This window comes from Beta vulgaris, chromosome 6 (genome assembly GCF_026745355.1).
Source record: "Beta vulgaris subsp. vulgaris cultivar EL10 chromosome 6, EL10.2, whole genome shotgun sequence".
NCBI classification, from domain to species: domain Eukaryota; kingdom Viridiplantae; phylum Streptophyta; class Magnoliopsida; order Caryophyllales; family Amaranthaceae; genus Beta; species Beta vulgaris.
The window spans coordinates 21063230-21071946 of record NC_079207.1 but is presented as its reverse complement, the minus strand read 5'-3'; the positions used below and the strand labels follow the sequence as shown (position 1 = coordinate 21071946).

The 8717-nt window shown below is 38.8% G+C and overlaps 1 long non-coding RNA gene across 1 annotated transcript; it reads left to right on the top strand.

Moving 5' to 3' along the window:
• Window positions 1-2117: 2117 nt before the first annotated feature.
• LOC125499112 (uncharacterized) lies at window positions 2118-4338 on the top strand. Its single transcript, XR_007275828.2, has 2 exons — window positions 2118-3570; window positions 3671-4338. It is a non-coding gene; the product is annotated as an uncharacterized LOC125499112 (long non-coding RNA).
• The last annotated feature ends 4379 nt before the right edge of the window (window positions 4339-8717 follow it).

Below are 8717 nucleotides of genomic sequence, written 5' to 3'. Positions count from 1 at the left end.
TAAATATGTTTTCATCCCGCTTAGGCGAATAAAAACACGCCTATAATTTGACGACTTTATTTGGGAGGATTTTCAACCTAATTAGATAAAATCTGATTTAAAATTTAATAATATACTAAGATAAATGCCAAACACTCAAAAAAAGCTTCCAGATCTAAGAATAAAAAAATAAAGAACAAATATAAGATTTACTCGCGAGAGGAGAGGGGGATGAACAAACACCGTCCCATCCACCGCCAAAGCGGTGAGGAGACTGAAATTTATGGCTTATTTACAGTGAGAACAATCCGGTTAAAGATTGCTTATAAGAATGATCATCTGATGTCTCCATTATGGTACAAAAAACGAAACTAACAATAAAGTTTACTTGATGCTTCTGAAGTTTAGTGAGTGATGCATGCAGATCTATGAAAGCATTATCGATCTAAACTCCTAGTATATTCAACCTCTCCAAAAAAAAATTCCAAAAAAAAAAAAGAAAAATAAGTGAGGAACAAAAATACTTTCTCACTATAAATAATAATTTAGAGAAAGAGCGAGATCTTATGGTGAGAAAAAATTATGATAGAGGTGAGCTCTCGTCGCTGATGAAGCTTACTTAACAATGATTAATCTTCAAAATCATCAACATTAATAGCAATGATAAATGTCGCGATTATACACCATAGGTGAAACGACGATATTGAGGGAGCGAGGGAGGAGAGGTAACGAAAGGCTTGCGGCAAATGGTCCGTTTAGGTTTAGGGTGAGAGAGGGATGGAGGAGAGAGAGTGAGTGAGAGGGAGGGACACGAGAGAGAGAAGAATGAGTAAACATTGAGGGAGACGCAACTCTTACGGTGTGTTTGGTTCATTTTTAGTAAAAGAAAGAAAGGGAAGAGAAAGGAAGGGAAGAGAAAAGAAAGGAAAAAAACCTTAATATCCCTTTGGTATAAATTTTCTCTTTCCTTTCGAATTTCCCGGCTTTTGGGAGGAAAGGAAAGTGAAATTTTATTAAAAAGTCTTTCCTTCTAATGACTCCCATTTCCTTTCACTTAATTTTTTTTAATGAACCAAACATTGGAAAGTAATAAATTTCCTTCCACTTCCTTTCTTTTCCTTTTAAATTCCTTCTACCAAACAAACTGTTAGAGAAATCGGTTTCGGTTTAGGGTTATAAGTAAAAAATTTGGGTGTTGTGTCATTTTGGGATTATTATCTATTGTTGTGGTTCTTAGAAAAATCATAGCAATAGATTAAAATATCAATATACTACACCAGTATAACGCAATTATACTAAAGTAAGCAAAAAAAGCTATGATCGAATGTTAGATGACGAGGAAGAACGACTCTAACAATGGAAAATAAAGGATTTTGGAGTGATATAAGTATCAGTCTACTTCTAGGAACCAAGTTGAGCAAAACTATAGGCAATTACTTGTGTGTCCTCACCTGAAACATCATCTTAAGGAGCATGAACTTTTTCTTCCAATTTCGATCTACCTTAGTTATAATGGTATAGCGTATAAGTCCATTCTCAAAATCATCCACCTCTATACTATTTTGGATAAATTTCATCAAGAAGGATCAATTTATCAAAAATTATTAGGCAATCAATCTAAGTGCTAAATTATTTACGTAAAGGAATATTGATTATTGGATTATCATACGTGTGGCTTATGAAAATACAAGAGTATTGAGTAGAAGAATAAAATAGGTTATAGATGTCTTATACTTGGCTATATATTGTTTTATTTATAGTGAAATGACTTAACTAACTTATTGTAATTGGTTGTTACAAATGAATATCCAATGAAATATGGTGAGCTTCCTCCTATTTTATCTTAACTACACAATGGATGATGACTTTATTCAATGCGAGATATGACCATGTGCTTGCCAGTTGTATAGGTGGAATTTGGACATGTCCTTATTTCTGGGCATATCACCAAAACAGGTGATGTACAATCTTATTTTTATCGCACAACAATTACCCCTAATTTTGCTTGATGATTGCGCTATAAATTTCAATAGTGAAATTACAACTTCACACTACCCACATGATTTAATAATGTACCTTGAAATAAACAAAATAACTGCAACACGTCTCTATATTGAAAAAAGTATCCATCTTCCATCATTACACTTTACCAAACCGCTCGTTTTTACAACACATTTATTAACTCACACACACCATTTTTCATACGCACTTTCCTCCTTCCCTGTATTAAGTTCTCCAGGTAAGAATTCTCTCTGTATTTTGTCATTTTATTCATTTTTTTACAGCTCATCCTTAGTCCTTTTTTTACTCTTTTTCAATAGGAAAGAAAAGTACTGCTTCCAAAAAGAGGGCCCAAGAGGTTTATGTTTCTTCCACCTCCTCTTCTGACAAGAGCGAACACGATCTTCTTACTTTAGGCATTCTTGACCCTATCAATTCCAAACCCTCTCTTCACTTCTGATGTCGAAAACCTGGTCTAATATGGAATTCTCTCTCCTTCTACTATCTTCCTCATGCCTAGTGAAAATGAAAGGGCTGACTGAATCAAACAAGGATGGACCTGCTTCTATGAGTACACGTTCTTGAAGGGGGCCTCAATTCCTTTCTCGCCCCTAATTAAAGCCTTCCTCACTAACCTAGGGGTCGCTCCTTGCCAATTTATGCCCATGGTTTGGAGAGTTTTAGTTTCTTCTAACATTTTGGCTGAAAGATTAGGTTTTCTTTCACTTTGTGAGATTTGGCTTATACATAGTCTATCTACCAAGACGAAACGTAACCCTCTCATCTTGAAGACGCACATGTAGGATAAAGGGTGGATGACTAGATTTATTTTTTATGGAGATAGATTCGTTGGGAGAAGAAAAGGGTGGCTTCTTTTTAACTGGAAGGTTAAGGCTAAGAATAGTGAATTTGTGTTTTGTATTTTGATGTTTGATTAAGTTCTTACTACTTTTTTTTTCCACGGGAATTTCTGTTGAAGACGTTGAAATTGGCGAAGAATCCGCCAAGAAAAAGACCAAGGCTATTTTGGATCTTGGTGAGGAGGTAAGAGAATACCCCTAACACCTGTTACTCGAATCGAAGCATAGGACACCCAGGCCAGCAGTCTATCCACACCCAAGATGTCTTCGGGTACCCATGATTAGCACTTGCCCCTCAATATCAAAGAATTATCATAACGTAAGAGAGCTAAATTTTTGCATATTATGGAACATATACCTCCAAAAGTGCCAAAAATTTCAAGTAAATGTCCACGAGGGACATAATCAAGCTTCGGGCCGCTAAGAAAGCCAAAACAACGCATGATGCACCAGTGGCAAAGGATGTCAAGCTGCTGATTCTGGATTACTCCAAGGAGCATGGCTCCTTTTTCTAGCTCTGCAACTCCTCCTTAGACCTCCATTGCTGCTACTAGTCAGAGGCCTTCTATGCTCAACATAACTTTTCCCGGGGACTATGATAGCGAGTTCAAGTACGTCACTTCCCTTCCGGCCCTACATAGACTAACTCTGTTTTCCTGCAAGCAAGGCTCGTCACAAAAATCCCAAGGCAGAAAACACAACTGACGAGGTTGTCTAGTGCACCTTCAAGGTACTTTTTCCCCGTACATTCATAAAACACAGTTGGCCAAGTAGCACTTCTCTTAGAAATTATATTGACCTGCAATATCCTCTTGGCACATACTCTTCAGGCCACTCTAGGCAATGAAGAACATTCTCTCCTACCATAACGTACTAGATAAGATGACCGGGGAGTTGTCCAACGCCATGAACAAATTGAAGGGTGAGGAACCCGAAATGATGACAAGGTGGGCTTGGAAGATGACATTGTTGTGCTGAAGAAGGAAAAGCCAAAAAAGGTGAAGGAACTGGAGAAGGTCAACAAGACCTTGGCGGCTAAGGGAGAAGAGATGTAGTACAAAGAAGAGGAGCTAGTTGACAGCGCCATCTTCTACGCCATAAGGACCACCGCCGAGCTGATGAAGGAGTACAAAGATTGCAAGGTCGCAATTTGGGAACCTGATTAGGCCATTGAGAACTTCACTACGGCCTGTCTTGAGGAAGGTGAAGTGATCTCCAAGAAGATGAAGCAAGAGCAAGTCAACCAAAGTGGTCAACTGTTGGAGAAGGTGACCGAGGGGTGTCTGTAGTAGAGCAGGCAATGGCAGAAGCTAACCGTGAAGACAAAACAGTGAATGTAACTGTCACTTAAATAATTTCAAAAAAATATTTTCCTTTTTGCTTTCTGTTGTGTGTTTGAACAAATGGTTTACAACCCTGTTCAAGGAAACATGCAGGTTTTAATGTATCTTTGAATATATACTTCTCGCATGCCAACCGTTTTGGTGGGTTTATCCAATTAATTTGCGTTCGTTTGAATTACTTCTAAGTTTATAACTTGTCTCGTAGATTGATATGTCGAATTGCTTTGTCAAGTTAATTTTTCAAGTTGCAAAGATACACAGTTGTCAACTTATAATTTTGTTAAATTTGTCAAATTGTAGTGTTGTAGAGTTTTGTAGTCGTTAATTTGTAGATTTGTAGGATTTGTTGTGTTGGCAAGTTGCCAATTTGTAGAGTTGTCTTTTAGATCTTGTCCTACATAAGGATGCGTCTGTGGTGGAGAAGTTCTAAGTACCTGACGTGGTAATCGTAACAACTGTTGTCATGTGCCTGGTTGACAATTTTGTTGTTTAACCTTTTGTCGGCAAAATATTTATGCAAAACAAAGGGTTAGAATTGTTAGTCGTTGTTGCGGCCACCAGCCCTCTAAGTTAAGTTAGTAACAGTTTTTAAAAAGAAATAATAGGAATGGACAAGAGTCAAGGTTAAGAAAACATACTTATGACTAGGTAAAAATACATGTCCCTTTTCATCATCCATGATGATTCGGTGACAAATGGAATATAGGGTAAGAAGTAATACCTTTTCAAATGCGTTGCATTCCAGCTTCTTGGGACAGGTGTTCCATCTTGCTTGACAAGGGAATATTCCCCTTGCCTCATGCCCTTGATTATCTGATATGGTCTTTCCCAGGTTGGGCGTAACTTACCATCATTAGGATCATTTGTGTTCTGCAAGACCTTTTTGAGGACCCAGTCACCTACCTGAAACAACTTAATCATTACGTTTTTATTGTACCTGTGTGCCACGCATTGTTGGTAGACTGTCATTCTAATCATGGCCCCTTCTGTTACATCATCAACAGTATCAGTATCATGGGTTAGTTTGTTATCATTCCTATCCTCAGTCATTAAATTATACCTGACAAACTGGATCTGGACTTCTATTGGAATGACAATTTCACATCCGTAGATGATGGAGAAGAGAGTATGGGTAATAGCATTCTTGGGAGGGGTTCGATCTACCCATAGGACAAGTTGGAGTTGTTCTATCCATTTCCCTTTAGCGACTTCTAGGCAATGCTTTAGCTGGTTTAACACAATTTTATAGCTGGACGCTACTTGAATGTTTGCTTGGGGATTTTTAGGAGGGATGCGTGTAGTCCAATCTTCCATTTGGTACAAAAGGCTTTCGTCTTCTCGCTTATAAACTCTAAGCCATTATCATATACTATGTTCACGGGGACACCGCTCCTACACAATATGTTACATTTTATGAATGAAATAACTTCTTTGTTTCTTACCTGTTTCAAAGCTTATGCTTCTATCCACTTTAAGAAATAATCCATCATAGTTAGCATGAAGACTTTTTTACCACGTGATCCTCAGGTAGCTTGTCTACTATATCCATCCCCCCACTTCATAAATGGCCATGGTGTTAGAGTGGAATGTAAAGTTTTCGAAGGTTGATGCTGGACAGGTGCTTGTTGTTGACAGACGTCACATCATTTAGCGGCACCTGCAGCATCTTGGCACATTGTGGGCCAGTAATACCCCATCAAGTGGACTTTGGTGGATAGGCTTCGTCCTGTAGTGTGGTTGCCCCATTGCCAAGATGAGTTTCCTCGGGAACTTGTCATGCTTCTTCGACGTCTAGACACCTGTGATAAACACTTGAAATGGTTATTTTAAATAAAACATCTTGAATTGTTGTATAGTGGGATGCTTTCACACGAAATGCCTTAGCATCTTCCCTAGGAGGGATAGTGCCAATTTTGAGCCAAGCGTGAATGGAGAAGTCCATCCTTCATTAGTCGTTGGTGCTGACGATGTCGAAGCTCTGTTATGTCCATTTTGCATTGTAAAAAAGGCTTGTTCAATAGTTGGGTGAGTTAGATAAACTATAGGCACGCTGGTCAATTTGGATCCTTTAAGTGAAGATCCTAAGTTGGCCAATGCGTCAGCTTAAGATTTTTTTTTTCTCTAGGTACCTGTCTTATAAAAGATTTTGTTAGACGATTAACGAAATCTAAATAGGCGCTCATTTTTGCATCTTTGGCGACATAATTGTCATTAAATTGACTAACAATGAGTAAAGAGTCACATCTTACATCGAGACATTTTACCTTTAGTTCCCTAGCTGCCATGAGTCCCACGAATAATGCTCTATACTCAGATTAGTTGTTGGTGACTCGAAAATCACACTGGACAGTTTGCACAATTTCGTCTCCTTCCGAGGATACAAGCATGATACCTAGGCCGACGTCCCGGATGTTGAATGCCCCATCAGTGTAAAGCATCCAAGTCCGATCAGAATTTTCATCTTGAAGCATGTTGACCTCTATGTCACTAAGGGGTTGTAGGCCAGGTGTGAAATCAGATACAAAGTCAGCCAAATGCCTGTGTTTTTATCGATGCCGCCCTTGGTTGTATTGAATATCATAAACGCTTAGCTGAATGGACCACTTCGTCATTCGCCCTATCGGCTCTGGCTTTCGCAACACAGTCTTAATTGGGTAGTTAGTTTTCACTATTATGGGGTGAGATTCAAAATAAGGGCGTCATTTCGTGGAAGACATTACCTAACTTTTTCGGATAGGCGTACCTAGTTTCAGCATCAAGCAGAGATTTACTTACGTAGTAAATAGGTAGTTAATTTTCAGGTTCCTCCCCTACCAAAACTTTGTTGGCTACTGTTTCTGGCACCGAAAGGTAGAGTTGCAACTTATCTTATTTTTGTTTGGACAGCAGGGTGGATGGGTTAAGTACGCCTTTAGGTGTTGCAGTTCTTGCTCATGTTTTGTGATTCACTCAAACTTGGTGTTTTTCCTAAGTACATCATAAAAAAAGATGACATTTATCTAAAGATTTAGAAATGAACCTGTTCAGGGCGGCGACACGTCCAGTAAGCTTGATGATACCCTTGGGACATCGCGGTGACTGGAGACTAAGCACTGCTCGAATTTACTCAAGGCTTGCTTCAGTCCCTTTTTGGGTGACTTTGTAACCCAAGAACTTACCTGACAAAATGTCGAAAGAACACTTGGAGGGATTAAGCTTCATGTTCTATTTGCATAGGTCTTGGAAAGTTTATCCTAGATGCCGAACATGATTAGCTGCTTTTGCGGACTTGATTCCATGGTTTGCCCTATTTGTTTCTCAAATAATTTGTTGACCAGCGTTTGGTATGTTGTCCCCTGCACTCATCAGTCTAAGGCATAACCTTATAACAATAGATGTCTTTGTTGGTCATGAACGTTGTTTTATCTTAGTCTATTGGGCGTATTAAGATTTGATTATAATCAAAAAAAGGCATCCGACATGGTCAGCGTTTCATGACCAACAGTTATATCAATCATGGCATCAATGTGGGGGACAGGGAAATGGTCTTTAGGACATGCTTTAATTAAATTAAATTACTGAAATAAATGCATACCACCACTTACTGTTCTTCTTTTTCACAATTATCACGTTAGCTAGCCATTTAGGGTAATGTACCTCTCTAATTTTACCCGTCTCGAGTAATTTCTCGACATCTTCATTTATGGCTTGGTTGCTTTTAGATGCGAATTTTCGTTGCTTTTGCCTGACTGATGGATCTTCAGGGTCTACTCGTAGTTTGTGAGTGATGACATATGGGCTTATGTTTGTCATGTCGTCGTGTTTCCAAGCAAAACAATCACGATTAGCATGTAAGAAAGTGATGATGTTAGTCCTTACCTTGTCATGCAGGTCAGAGGCAATTTGTACCACTTGGTCACGAAATTTTAGGTCAAGGGCCACCTCATCCATTACTTTATATTATGGCTCTACATAGCTAAACGGTTCGGACTGCTCCTCTAATTTCTACGGGACTTATTTTCCGGTGTTTGAAGGCTTGAGTGCGATCTTGTAACATTCCTTAGGCACTCTCTAATTGCCTTTGATTTCTTGGATTCCCTAGGGAGTGAGGAATTTCACCGTTTGATGGTAAGATGATGGAATAGCCTTCATTTCATAGATCCAGGGCCTGTCAAGAATAATCTTTTAAGCAGATACACATTTTATGACCAAAAATTTTACTTGTAGGTTGATGCCCCTTGCATAAATATGTAGTAGAATTTCTCCAGTGGTATTCTAGACGAAAAATGTAGATTTTTTTACCATATCATTTTTGCTCAAACCCATCTCGACGAGCGTATCTAGCATTATTATGTTAGTTGAGCTCCAATTGTCCACTAGGATTGTTTTGGTTAGGTAGTTGTCAACGGAGAGAGAGATGACCTGACCATGTGGTGTAATTATGAGGCATCTATTGCGTCCACATCATCAAAAGTGATTGTGGGTCCAGGATGAATAATTCGTCTCAAAGCGCGATTGTATGCGCTACATTCCCTGCCATGTCGTTTAGCTGCAG